The 15,759-nt window shown below is 36.1% G+C and overlaps 1 protein-coding gene across 6 annotated transcripts in view; it reads right to left on the bottom strand.

The window, feature by feature from the left end:
* Positions 1 to 6,966: 6,966 nt before the first annotated feature.
* The window catches only part of LOC115216514 (probable G-protein coupled receptor CG31760), an 895,090-nt gene continuing 886,297 nt past the window's right edge, over positions 6,967 to 15,759 (bottom strand). For all 6 annotated transcript variants that reach the window (XM_036506718.1, XM_036506717.1, XM_036506716.1 and 3 more), the window contains one exon: positions 6,967 to 8,164. The gene's annotated coding sequence lies outside the window, so the exon portion shown is untranslated. The remainder of the gene's footprint in view (positions 8,165 to 15,759) is intronic.

The following is a 15,759-nucleotide window of genomic DNA, read 5'->3' as shown; positions in this document are numbered from 1 at the left end:
CAAATGATATTTTCTTAAATTCAGTCGTTTTTATTAAAATTCAATCGTATTTTATGCATTGCATTGTTATTGTCTATTTATATATATTTATGTATTTTGAAAATAATAATATTATTATTTCGTATATATATGCATGTATATGTGCGTGTGTGTATCTGTGTTTTCGACGAACAGCAGAAAAACCATCTATCCCCTCTCTCCTTAAAGCTACGTATTCTTCACACCCACCTTACCCTTCCTTGCCGCATGTGTGTGTGTGTGTACATTTACGAAAGTACGTGTATATGACAGTTGTATTAACGTTACCATCTCACTGCCATTCCATATTAGTCGCTAACACAACGCTCTTCTCCCCTTCCATGATATCAGTCACACTCACTCTACCACGACATTTCTCTCACACTACTACTCTTTGTACCCTTCTCATTTTATCATATAATTCGCCCAACCCAGTAGGGGGCACATTATGAACTTTTATTGAAATCCAAATTAGCCTATTATTGAAGTGGATGCTAGTTTAACATGTATGCAAAATTTCGTGAAGATTGGCTCGCTGCTTTTGTAAGCCAGATGGTAACAGATAGAGGGACAAAAATTGGCATTTACATCTAAGGTATACACACACACACACACACACACATATATATATATATATATATACAAATACACACACACACACACACACTCACACTCACACACACCACACACACACACCACACACACACACACACATATATATATATATACGCACAAAAATAATTCCAAAGCCATTTAAAAACACAAAAGCAGATAGATTCACTTCAAAAGTAAAATTTAATTTGCCAAAATATTTTCGTCTCTTTGAGACCGTGATCTGAGGACTGACAAAATTCCGTGCCGCTACACGGAATTCGGAGATGCAGTACTGAATTTAGTCAGTGATGAGGTGGCGATCGCAAAGCGACGGAAATATTTTGGCAAATTAAATTTAAATGTCAAAGGGAATCTAACGGTTTTTGTATTTTTAAATGGCTTATAAACACCTTCCACTCTGAAATTGTTTTTGTTTCAGTAAGTACATCTCCGTAATATGTGAGTTTGTGTGCTGAAACGAAAACAATTACAGGCTGGAAGATGTTTGTAAGCCATTTAAGAACACCTCCGGGACGGCAAGGCAGGTTGTTGGTGGCCAGTCGACGTCATACCGTGTCGTTGCTGATCATTGTCCAGTGCCAATGATCACGCGAGCTGGTACGCTGACCAGTCTGAAGCTATTACGGTGGTGTTGTAGGTGGATGAAGCGGTCACCCAGGGGCGCCCTCTGCTGCTGATGTTATTGTATCGCTGTTACAGGTGATAGATGGTACTGACATTGACACTAAGTTTTCTCAACAACTAGGGCACGCTGCCCTGCTTGCAATCGGCCGATAGATTGTTCCCTCTGCGCTGCTGCATCCGAATTACGAATGCCAGGAACGTGGTTCAAGTTGATTTTTATCAACTGAAATGCATGTGCATTTCGGCTTTCATGATAACTGTTTGCGGCTGCTACACACAACATTCAACGCAACGTAGCTGCGCTTTGGCGTCTCGCTTCAGGGAAAGTTGAAAAGTTACCTGCAATTTGGGTCTAGCCATAAACCAGCATGTCTTGGAATATTTACACTTACATCCCCGAAATAAATTTTCAGAATTACCATATAAAAATGACATTTGAAAAAATCGCGTTTCTTTTGCAGTATATATATATATATATATGTATATGGGCACATATGAGTGTGTGTTATGGACATGTGCTCGTGTATGAGTGTATGTGTATAAGTTCGTCCGTTTATGTATGTGTACGCATGTATATGTTTATATATATATCAACACATACCTACGTACGTATATATATATATATATATATATATGATTTCCACTTCTTTACAAAAGAAAGACATGACTAGTGAGTCCGCCTTTAGACTGCCAAACATACATACATGTATACATACAAGCATATGGTCATTCATTCATAAGTGCATACAAAGAACCATACATACATGCATATATACATACACACATACACATATATACATATATGTGCTTTGTGTGTGCATGTGCATAAATATATGTATGTATATGATTACACACACATATATACACACAGAAACACACACACGCATATTTACATACATATATACACATATCTACATACATGTGCATGAGCGTGCGCGCACGGAAATACATTCATATATATTAAGAATAAAATGCCCAATTTTCTTATGCACCAAGTTTGACAGTCGTTAACTCTAATGTTTTCTCCTGACAATTCTTTGTTCCAGAACGTTGAAGAGTTACATCATCACTTTTCGAAATGCAATTCATGGTGATTAATTATATTGTCAGTTTTCTCTTGGAACTAAATGTGGTGAATGAGCGCACTGTACACTGATGGTTCGAGAAAGTCCGGTCTGGTGACTTTACTCTTGAAAATTAGCCCCATGGTAGACCTGAGACCAAGGTGGATAATGATGAGCTGGAAACTGTAGTGAAAGTGGATACGTCTCAAACTACGCTTGTGTTAGCAGCAAAGTTTGATGTTTCGATTCCACCTGTATTGGAGCATCTGCAAGAAATCGGCAAGGTAAAGAAGCTGGACAAGTGGGAACCACACGAACTGAACGAGCACCAAATGACACGTCGTCTTGAAACTTCCTGTTCTTTGCTGTCACAGCATAAAAGTGAACCAGCTTCGCATCGTATTGTTATGTAAGATGAAAAATGGATTATTTTCAACAACAGGAAACATTCTGCATGGTGGTTGGATAGAGACGAAGTGCCAAAACAATCAAAAAACGAATATTCACCAAAAAATAAAAAAAAGCTAATAGTGTCTGTTTGGTGGTCCAGCGCTGGTGTCATCCATTACAGCTTCATGAGACCTGGTAAGTCAATTACAGCGGATGTATATGTTAACCAATTGGATGAAATGATGAGTGAACTTGCAATTAAACAACCCAGATTGGTCAATAGAGATAGGCCAATTCTCTTGCAAGACAATGGTCGACCACATATTTCACAAAGAACGTTACTCAGGTTACAGGAACTGACCTTGGAAATACTCTGTCATCCACCATATTCACCAGACCTTGCACCAACTATTACGTTTTTGAAGTATTAGACAACTTTTTGCAAGGATAAACTTCAAATCTGAAGAAGATGCAAAAACAGCCTTTCGTGATTTCATCACCTCTTGCTCTCAAGAGTTCTTCGCTGCCAGCAGTAGTAAGCTACCGATAAAATGGTAATGTTGTGTTCATACTGCATTGATTTTTGTTGAGATAAAGTAAAATAAACTTTCACACACACACACACACACACACACACACACACATATATATACACATTTACATACTTACAAGTGTGTTGATGCGAACAGTAAAAATAGAACTCTAGATATCAGTGTGTTTGTTTTTTTTTCTTAATATTTAGCAGAAGTAATTTCGCTAAATATTAAGAAAAAAATAAATACATACTCAGAGTGACTCACAGTCCTAGAGTTTCGTGCGTTGGCACTTATGAAATTAGTCACTCTGTTACTTCTGCTAAATATTAATAAAACATTTTTCGTATACTCACACACACACGCACACACACACACACACACACACACACACACACACACACACACACACACACACAGACACACACACACACACACACACACACACACACACACACACATATTTATATATATTCTCTTTTACTCAATTATTTGTTTCAGTCGTTTGACTGCGGCCATGCTGGAGCACCGCCTTTAGTCGAACAAATCGACGCCAGAACTTATTCTTTGTAAGTCTAATACTTATTCTATCGGTGTCTTTTGCCGAACCGCCGAACCGCTAAGTTACGCAGACGTAAACACACCAGCATCGGTTGTCAAGCGATGACCAGGGACAAACACAGACACACAAACATATATTATATATATATATATATATATATATATATACATACATACAGTGGGAGAAATAAATATTAGTACATGTAAAAATTCTCTATTTATCTAATTTCTAATGAACATAAATGGGATATACCAATACTATATTTGCATACACATGCATAAACTAAGAATATGCAAAAGAAACTAATAAATTATAGTTACTAAGGAATTTATATACAATTATAAATATTTAGGGGTGAAAAAATGTATTCGTACAGAACACAAATAATCGATAATTCTGATTTAATACTTCGTAGCATAACCATTATTCAGTTCCACTTCAACCAATTCCTTCTTGTAGTTTTTAATCAATGACTCGCATGTTACTTTAGGAATTTTTCCCATTGTTGTTGACAAATTTTCTTCAAATCTGGAAAGCACGTTGGAGCTCTTGAATGAATTTTAATTTTCAAATAACGCCACAAATTTTCAATGGGGCTGAAGTCAGGTGACTGGCTTGGCCATTCTAATAATTTTATATTGTTATCGAAAATCCATTTTTGGTAGACTTCACCGTGTGCTTAGGATCGTTATCCGTTGTGAAACCCACCCTTCACAAAGCTGGAGCTTTTCTACAAAGTCCCATAAATTATTGTTCAAAATATTTTGGTACATCTCTGCATTCATTCTACCATCTATCACATATAAATTGCCTGTACCATTTGCAGACAAACACCCCCACACCATGATGTTACCACCTCCAAACTTTATGGTAGGAATTGTGTTTTTCGGCGAATGGGTAGTACCATCTTTCCTCCAAACATGGCTACGCGAATTTCTTCCAAACAATTCAATTTTCGACTCGTCTGTCCATAAAACATTTTCCCAGAATGCATCAGGTTTATCTTTACGTTCAATAACAAATTTTAAACGGGCATCTCTATGCCTTTTAGTCAACAGCGGAGTTTTTCTAGGAGAGCGTGACTTCATTTCATTCCTATGAAGTTCATTGCAGATTGTTCGTAGTGTAACACTAGTCCCTGAAGCTAACAAATCTTCTTGCAACTCCTTTCTGGTGATCATTGCGTTTTTTTCGATTCTTCATTTCATTTTTCTTAAAGATCTAGGGGAAATCTTGCATGGTGCACTAGATCTTATTCTATTTTCAACAGTTCCCGATTTTTTTATATCTTTGAATAAATGAAGATATGGTAGAAAATGGAATACAAAGGGTCTCTGATATTTTCCTGTAACTTTTATCTGCTTTCCACTGTTCAATAATTAAGTTTTTTACTGTATTTGTGAGTTCTTTACTTTTCGCCATTATTACGATTACTTTATGTTGTCTCAGTGCTGAATGAAGAAGGTAGCGTTTTGACACTTAAAAATGACAACTGATAAGATTATTGGAACAAACGAGTAAGTTCTAGTAAAAAAAAATATTTTAACAGTATTTTGTGGCATAGAAAATCATAAATTTATTATTGTCGAATACTTTTTTCACCCCTAAATATTTATGATTGTATATAAATTCCTTAGTTACTATAATTTATTAGTTTCTTTTGCATATTCTTAGTTTATGCATGTGTATGCAAATATAGTAATGGTATATCCCATTTATGTTCATTAGAAATTAATAAAGAATTTTGACATTAAGAATATTTACTCCCCCCACTGTATATATATATATATATATATATATATATATATATATGTATATATATATATTATATATGTATATATATATATATTATATATATATATATATGTATATATATATATATATATATATATATACGTTCATACATATATACACACGCGTGCACACATCATAGATATCCGAACACCAATTATTTTCTATATTGCTTGAATGTTTCATATCCAGATCGTTACTGAAACGTTAGATAACAAAATTACTTCACAACGATATCAATATCACACTTTAACTGTATATTGGTTTCATTTCCAAGCTCTCTAGATTTTGATATCAAGACAGATTTTATTTTACAACACATTCATATTAACACCGGTATTATACCTGAGATCTAATTTCCTTTTCATAGTAATATTGCTTTGTATTTCTAAGCATTATCAAATTTTGTGCTCAGTATAATATCAATTTCTATTTAAAGAAAATGGGTTTGATAGTGGTTTAGATTAGTTAATGGCGTTTATCATTTCATAATATTTTATAACTTCTTTTGTATGAAGATCATTTTCTCGTACGTAATTCTACGAATATTTTTTTCCGTAAGACTTGATATGAGCTGGCCCACTGTTTCATATTTATGCTATTCTGATACATATTTGATATCCATAATCACATCTGCAAAACGTAGTTTGATAATAACCAAGTCTTTCTCTAACACCATTATAACCTCCCCCATTTTTTTAAATGAAAAAATTCATTATTAATATTGCTTTCTGGAAGCATTAAGAATATCATCCTTACCCCGTTTGGAATTAACATAATTTTACAACTTTTCTCACTTTTTATGAGTTTACTCAATATGTTATATAAATTCTATCTCCCATTAAATTCACCTACTTATCTTGTCTGCTCGTATCTGTAAAGATTTGAAAAGCCGTCTCGCCACAGTAATAATAATAATATTAATAATGATGATAATGATAATAATAATAATCCTTTTTACTATAGGCACAAATAGACATATACAATCCTCTTAAATACACGATAGTTTGACTGTGGAAACTGAAAAGATGAAGACAATGCTAATTATTGATGGGATCTTGGGGAAAGTATCAGAAGGTATTGATAGGAATATAAAGGAAACGGAATAGAGTACCAAGTAGAGTTGCTGCAAAAAGGTTTGCGTACTTGGTATGGCCAGAATCATCAGGAAAGTATTAGATAGTGGAGGAGAACAAATTGCTTGGTACAGTAGATAGGAAGCCTGCTACATATGCAAGGCCTGAGTTGAAAGAACGACAATAATAATGAAAAACAAAAACAACGCATTTCCTAGAATCACCTTTTGTTCCATTCCAGTAACCCTTTCCTAGGATACTCACCTCTAATTTATAAATTGAACAACATTTGATGACAATATTACTTACATATCGTTTCCGATATCAATATATTTATTTATTCATTCATTTAATATTTCTTGCTATTGCAACAGACAGGAGTGTTATTTTTGTGTGATAAAGTAAACAAATATTAGGAACTTCCCCCCATCAGGAAGAACAACAACAACAGCAACAACAACAACAACAGTATCAACAACGACAACAATAGCTATTCTCTTAACAATAATAACAGAAGTTATACAAAGCGGAAAAAAAAATGTTTGTTCAAAGGAAAAACATAAAAACTAAAAACTTATTTCAACACAAACTTTTTTGAAAATAATGAAAACATTAATAACAAAAAAAAAAAGAAAGATACAATAAACAGCTAATGAATTCCTCCGAGGAAAGATTGGAAGTATTTGCTAAGCAAATTTAGAATGATGGTTAGACTGATTAACCTCTCACCATTCTTATTTATTTATTTGTTTGTCCTTGTATTTTTTCCGAATATATTTCAAAATTTATATCCAGACTGATGTTCTTCTGCAGGCGTTTCTCTGTAAGTCTTTATACGTAATATCCTGCATGTAAAGGCTTCCCAGTACACACACACTCATACACACACACACACACACGAGCGCGTACACACGCACACACGCACACATACACATATATATGTATGTATGTAAGTATATATGCATGCATGTATATCTATATATGTGTGCGTATGTATGTATGTATATGTGTATGCATATGCTATAAACTGAAATCTTCCCTGTCTGTTCTACATTTCTTTTGTAAATGTGAATCTATTAGGGAAGTTTTTAGCATTCAATAAATAAAATGTAACCCTGTATTTCGTATTTAGTTTTTTTTCTTGTCCCTTTTTCTTGTTTGTGTAGACTTTCGTACCAAAATACACACACACACACACACACACACACATATGTATGTATGGATCAGTGTGTGTGTGTACATGCATACATACATACATACATACATACATACATACATACATACATACATACATACATACATACATACATACGTATCTGAGTGTAAGTGATGCACTTTCCTTCAAACTTGCGCATTGTTGAGTTCGAAGTTAAAATACTTTGAGCAGTTTTGGGGATTTTGGTTACATATTCCACTTGCATTATATATATATTGCTTTCTGTCTTTCAGTCGTTTGCAACACATTCTTATTTTTATCGAAGGATGTTGTTTCTGAAATAGAAATAAAAAGTCAATATTAAGCAAGATAAACACTCATTTATATTTTTATACAGACAATATATACGTCGTTGGACTCTTCTCTTCACAGACACATATACACACGTATTACACGCACATACATAAATACGTACATGCATACAAATGCTGCAGAAAGCAATTTATATAAACTTAGTAGAACTACATTCTCGTTGACTGGGCATTAAATTATTATAAAATATCTTACAGTTCAGTAGCAAATGCAAGCAGAACGGCAAGACATTCAGTCTGCTACTATCTTACCTGTTTTTTTAAATTCATATTTACAAGTATGTTTTCCCAATGTGCATATCCTTCTTTCAAGAGCATACAGTGTGAATTAGTTAGCAAAGTGTGGTGGGGCGTGCATTAAAAGTGAAAATGTCTAAATTTAATATATATCTTCTCTCAGACACATGAATCCTATCTTCCTGCCTCTGTGCTAATTGGTTTTGTAAACTTGAAAGAAGCAACTGGAGAAGATATGCTCCCGAAACTTTTGTATACCTGACCCGCACTCCGACAGATAGACACGCTCTGATATCCTGCAACAAATTCAACTCGTGGATTAAATGATAATCTTCAATGGTTGAGGGCTAGGCTATCAAATCTATGCTATAAAAACAACCAATCCCATTAAAGAATCAACTATAAGTACCTATTCTTTTGAAGGAGAACAGAAGACATTCATTGCCCTGTGTCCCAATGGAGAGAAGCAAACTTAAATTTGTGCTTTACTGAAGGAGAAGCAAATCCAGGTTTATACTGTTACGGAAGGAAGAAGAAAAATGTGTGAATTGTTGGAAATTGGCTGCTATTTCTAGCATATCGAGCAACCACGTAAATACTCCTTGTTTGGTGCATGAATATGTTGCTGTTGTTTTAAAGCCTCGACTGGACCTGTTGATCACTCACGATCATCCTGTCTTTCATTTACAGTGTTGGAACAGTACAATTACATAATCTTTCTCTTGTAGAGTTGGATTTGAGGGAAATTTTATTGGTATATCAAGAGGTCTATCTTGTATTTCTTCTCTTTCTCTTTTTATTCAGTATATATACAATTACTTTAGCCAATGCAACCTTTTCTTTTTGTGGGAGATTTTGCTTCTATTTTTAGGTGGTAAAGTAACCACGTAGAGGCATCCTATTTGATTCAAACATGAGTTTTGTAGTTTTTCAGTGATGTATTAAGAGAACTATTTTCCATGTCACACCCTTAAAAGAACTATCTTCTACGCTACACCCTTAATAGAACTGATTTCTATTTCTATGTTCCACCCCTAATAGACATGTTCAGGATCACACACACATACGCAAACACACACATACACAATACACACACACACGCAAACACACACAAACACACACATATTTTCACACAAACATGAAAATGGAGGTTTTTCACTTGCTCGGGCAAGGAAGATAGATGTCAAGCCAAGAAGAGAGCCTTTATCAGTCGCTCAGTTTGCCACATTAAATCCTGTCATAAACAAAGTAAGACACCTGGAGCAGAGTGTATTTGGATATACAAAAGAAGCTTATCTGCAGCCGCAACAACCATCGCAGCAGCAGCAACAGCAGCAGCAGCACTGTCTCAGATGTGGAAATAGTTATTGAGGGATTAACTATTTAACTATTTCATAACTCTGGAGAAATGCTCGTCTTTATGATGTAGTTTTTCTTATGTTGATGGTGACACGTTGCATCTATAGTACTATTGAGAGTTCTTCTTGGGTGTTGTTCACATGCAGGAGCTAGCGGGATGATAGTTTCGTGATATGTGTAGTGATTTCTGTGTTTGTGCTGTTGAAAGAGACATTTCGAAAGCAACAACATTGACCAGACTCCATTCGATGACAGAAATATATTTCTAATTAAGAAACGACGTTATCGATGCTTTTTACTTGTTATTTACAGAAGCGGGAGCAGCAACCTTGATTATTTTTCATTGCCTCTTACTTTTTACGAAGCTTCATCAAATCCGCTAGTCCATCACGCTGGACTAGCATTTTATAATATTGATCTAGACATGGTGAAACACAAAGTCGACCTTGGCTCGATTTGAACTTAGGGCGTAGGGCGTAGAGAGCTGAAACAGACAGCATAAAATATTTGGCCCTACAACCTAATGATTCTGAAATTCGCTACCTTGTTGGTGTTGTTAATATTTACTATCGAGTCTGATCAACTTGAGCTGATGAGTTGTCAAAGTTGTTCTGTATGTGGACGACATTTGTTTCTCATATTAGGACACTAGAGAGTGATATGACGAAAATTTGGTTGATAATTCCAGTAAGTCGGGTGATATCGTAAATGATCTGTGGTTGTCTCCTGATGGAACTAGCAGAACAGAAAGATAAAGTTGAGGTACGACTACGTCTAAGATCAATATGAAGGCTTAAATGTACCAGAACATACTATTATGTATTTGTGCAGCACTGTAACAGCGATGAACGTCCATTGATATATTACTGTTTGCAACTGTTTTTGTCATGGAGAATAAGAGTCGCTTTCGAAACCCTGATATTTCTTTGGTCTGCAACCTGGCTTCACCAGCTACAACACACAATATATTCATCACGCACACACACACACACACACACACACACACACACACACACACAGAAATTCACATACAACTTGCAATGATAAATAAACATATGAAAACACCATTTGTGACATCGCTTGTGGCAGGAAGATACATACACATATGAATTCTTTAATTTTCTTTCACGATCTATAAAAATCGATATTCAATTTTCCAAATATCGTTGTATTATCTGATATATCGTTGGGCCAAAAGTGCTAAGTTTAATTTCTCAAAGTTATGTTTTTGTTGTTTTTGTCAGATGATTGTTTTTTAATCTGATTTCTGTAAATATTGCGTAAAATTTCTGTGAAATCCTTCTAACCTCTAAAGATAATGCTTGTTTATATAAAACAGTTGGATCATTGTAAAGTCTAAAATGAAACCAAAAACTACATCCTTTTTATTTTAAATATATTGTATGCCTCCTTGAATGGTGGTCTTCTTGATGATTTAAAATTTTTTTATTGTATACACACACAAACACACGCATAAACTGATCTCTGTATTAACAAAGTCTATGTATTTATTTTATTGAAATTTGAAACAAGATAACAGGAATAACTTATATATGCTCATTCTGTTTGAAGCATTGTAAAAATTAAAGAAAATGATTGGAAAGGACAGATGAAAAAACAAAGGGACGGGGTTAATTGCACTAAGGGTGAAGAATCCAAAATTGGTCAGGAGTAATGATTAGAGCAATGTTTTAATAAATTATTAACGGTTCGACATTCGCGGTCCCGGTTATTCGCAGAACTAATAATTGTTCGTGGAAACCACCGCATATTCGCAGGATCGTAAATTTCGTCCGCGATTTTTTATGGTTATTTTCGTGGCAATATATACATTTTCACACTTTTCAAGGCTAAATTATTAATAATAATACACTGTATTTGTCGGTTTATTGGACGTTCCTTCGCAACTGAAGCTCTGATTAGAATAGCCGCACATCACATCGCTTGATTCTTAAAATTCCTGCTGTCAATCAAAACTTGCTTAATTAGTATAGCAACATCTATTTATGTTTCCCACACACACACATACACACACACACACACACGCGCACACACACACACACGCACACACATACTCTCCCTATCTCACTGTATTTGTCTCTCAACAACAACAACCTCTCGTTGTAGTGAAAGTATATATATATATATATATACTTGGAAAAGGAAGTGTGGCGTACAATCATATAATAATATAAATAATATATATATATATATATGCATATATATATATATACGTATATGTACATACTTACATTTATACGTATATACATATGCATATGTGGGCAGAGGACGTCACAAAACGTAAACAACAAAAAATATGAAGTACGAGGACATGGAATATGAACGTTTTTAAACGACGAAAGGAAAACATGGAAAACAAGGCAAACAAAACAAAGAACGACCCTTCATCAGTTGTTGGCTGTTTTTCTAATCCGCATTTCATGCAATTCACGACAAGATACGCCTTCGATAAAACAGTTGGTCCGCAAAGCAAATTTAATAAAATTTGGGATTTTGCGGAAGATCAAAATTGGTGACAAAAACAGCACAATGAAAACAAACAGGTAGGGGTGCTAAGGCTGAACGGGGTTGTGGTGGCGAACGCGAAGAAAGAAGCTTGGACAGGTGACAGACAAAAATACGTCTTCCTCGTCCAGCCGCAACAGGAAGAAAGAATGAAACATAAGCTAGGAGAAGAAAGAAAAATGGCCGATGGTCACGTGGGAGCAATGTGAGCAAAGGAGGAAGAGTGAGGAAGAGAGAGCAACAAACAGATAACTGTGAAGGGGAGAGGTAAAAAATTGAAGATAGGATAAGAGAGAAAAAAAGAGAGAGAGAGATGGGGAGGTAAAAGAATAAGAGAAAGGAAGAATGAAAACGAAAGAATAAGGGGATACAATAGTGGGAGAAGAGAAGGTAAAAGAATAAGAGAAAGGAAGAGAGAAAAAACGAAAAAGCAATAGGTAGAATAGAGATGTTCCTTGTGTTGTTTGTCTCGTTCGTTGTTCGCAAAAAATTCACATTCCATCTCCTCGTACTTCGTATTTTTTGTTGTTTACGTTTTGTGACGTCCGGTGCCCACATATGCATATGTATCTCTCTCTCTCTCTCTCTATATATATATATATATATGTATATATATATGTAAGTATGTATGTGTACGTATGTATATATGCATATATATATTATTTATATTATATATATATCCTGCTATCCTTTTACTTGTTTCAGTCATTTCACTGCAGCCATGCTGGAGCACCCTCTTTACTCGAACACATCGATCCCAGGACTTATTCTTTGTAAGCTTAGTACTTATTCTATCGGTCTCTTTGGCTGAACTGCTAAGTTATGGGGACGTAAACACACCAACATCGGTTGTCAAGCGATGGTACGAGAACAACCCACAGACCACACAAAACATATATACATACAACAACATACATACATACATATATATATATATATATATATATATATATATATATATATTATATATAATATATTATATTACGATGGGCTTCAAAAACTGTGTAGTAAATAAACATATGATCATATACTAAATACACAGACGCAGAGAAAACACAAAAGGTCACGAACACCTCTTCAGTTATCGGCGAGGGGGTCAAGTTCCACTCTGGAGGCACCGGCAAGAAACTTGCCGGGAATGGGACCAAAACATAACAAAATGAGACGGGCTCAAGATGAGACCGCTAGTAAACGGACGAGGGACAAAATAATAAACAGAATAAAGGCTTAGGATCACACGAAACCAACAATTAAAATGATAATAATACATATACAGCAAAAAAAAAAAAAGCCTTAGGGCTGCATGACAAGACAAAAATGAATAATGCGAAGGAGGAATGAAAACTGTCCTAAAGGATTATAAACACGGGAGAGTAGAGCGAGGAGCTCAGAAAATCGTGTCCAGACCAGTCGAAGGCAACACGAAAAAGAATGACACTCCCTTAGGCCGTCACGGATCACGTGATAGTGGGAGGAGAGTAACAGAGTAAGACAATCACACCAATATTTTTGGGGCTAGCGATGACAAATGAAATATACCAGCGCTGTTATTTAAAAAATCATCGCTACATTTGATCATTCACATTGTTTATTTCAACAGGATAATTTTCAAGTTCGTGAACGAATATAGCCTCATTGAAATTAGGTTACTTGCTGTTCCCTATCTCTCTCTCCGACTCCACCTCTCTCTTTCCCACCACCTCTCTCTCTTTTCTACCCTTCCCCCTCTTATTAATATAGTATAGATTACTGTATCGTTTGGTAATACAAACTAAATTTTTCAACACTATGATTATTTTTATTATCTGCTCAATCTCCTATTGGTGGTATGCGCATATTAGACGCAATGAAGTTTTTTGTAGTTATTTTTGGAAAAACTGTGTCCCGTAGCTATCTCCAGATTTTTGTTGAGCGCTGTGTTTTTTGCAGCGTGTTATTAAGGCTCTAAGATGCCGCTTAAACACCCTACACCTTCTAAGGCAGTGAACCTAAGCATCAGAAAAAGGTCATGACGTTCCATGAAAAGGCACATTACTGGATATGTTCCAGGAAGGTAAAAGTTATGCTGCAGTAGGTCGCTGTTATGTTCTCAACGAAAGCACCATACGCTACATAATACAGAAAGAGGGGGCGATCAGGACTACTGTAGTAGTAAGTTTCTGTGAATGTGCCAAAAAGATAACGATAATAAGAAATAAGCACTTCGTCAGGGTGGAATCTACCCTGGCATTGTGGACCAGTGACGGCAAGAAGAAAAACATCCCCTTGAGCGGTAACATTAATAGAAAACACGGAAATTATACCAGCAGTTTCACAGAGGAGACGGAGCAGAAAGCAACGAAAAACTGCTGCGAAAACCATTGACAGCTTCCGTGACCGAAGATGTTCGAACCAGAAAGGGACGGTTTAACCGTTTCCAGAAATGGTTTAAAATAAAGTGTGTTTACCCGCATGGAGAGACAGCATCAGCCGACAAAGAAGCCGACAAAAAAGTACCTCGAGACCTTCAGGCAGATCATCGATACAAGCCGGAACAGGTTTTCAATATATGTTTCACCCCTCAAACTAAAGAATACCTCAAAAATGTTTGCATGGAATTCAAGGTGTTCCTTGTTATGGATAATGCTGGTGGTCACTCAATGCTACGGCAATCCAACAGTAAACTAAGACGGATGCATTTTTCAAAACACTGGAAGACGCCCTACTTGCTGACCCACCGGAAGGCAATGTTCAGCCGAGATGGGATTCTCTCGGGGACATCATCTATAGCACTGCACTGAGAGCGTTTGGAAGGAGGAGGAAGATGACACAAGACTGGTTTGAGGTGAATGTGAAACTCAATACCCCCATGGAGGAGCATGCTGTCCTGCTATAGCACAAACACCGACCTACCAGGGCAATGCTGCAAGTATTGAAATCAGCAAGGCACAGCATGTAGAAGACAGTGAAGCGATGTGCAAATGACTACTGGTTACAGGTATGTGTAGATATCCAACTGTCGTCTGACACGGGCAACATTCATGGAATGCATGAGGGTATCAAGAAAGCCATCGGCCCAACCCAGAGCAAGATAGCTCCACTCACATCCAGAACAAGGGAAGTTATCAGGGGCAAAAGAGCGCATCGGAAGAGCTGGGTGGAACATTATTCCGAACTCTAAGCCAAGGAAAACAACATCTCGGACAGTGCCCTAGACACTGTAGAACACCTACGTGTCATGGAGGAGCTAGACACACTGCCAACTGCCGAAGAACTGAGCAGAGCCATTGATGGCTTGCTCAGTGGAAAAACACCGGGTTTAGTGGCATCCCGCCAGAGATCATCAGATGTTCAAGGCAAGTTCTACTTAGCTACTTGCTGAAGCTACTATGTCAGAAGCTAGTATGTCAGTTATGCTGAAACATGCATTTGGGACATCAGCTGATGGTGTTTACCTT

The sequence above is a fragment of the Octopus sinensis genome, linkage group LG10 (genome assembly GCF_006345805.1).
Source record: "Octopus sinensis linkage group LG10, ASM634580v1, whole genome shotgun sequence".
NCBI classification, from domain to species: Eukaryota; Metazoa; Mollusca; class Cephalopoda; order Octopoda; family Octopodidae; genus Octopus; species Octopus sinensis.
This window is presented reverse-complemented; position numbering and strand designations above follow the sequence as displayed.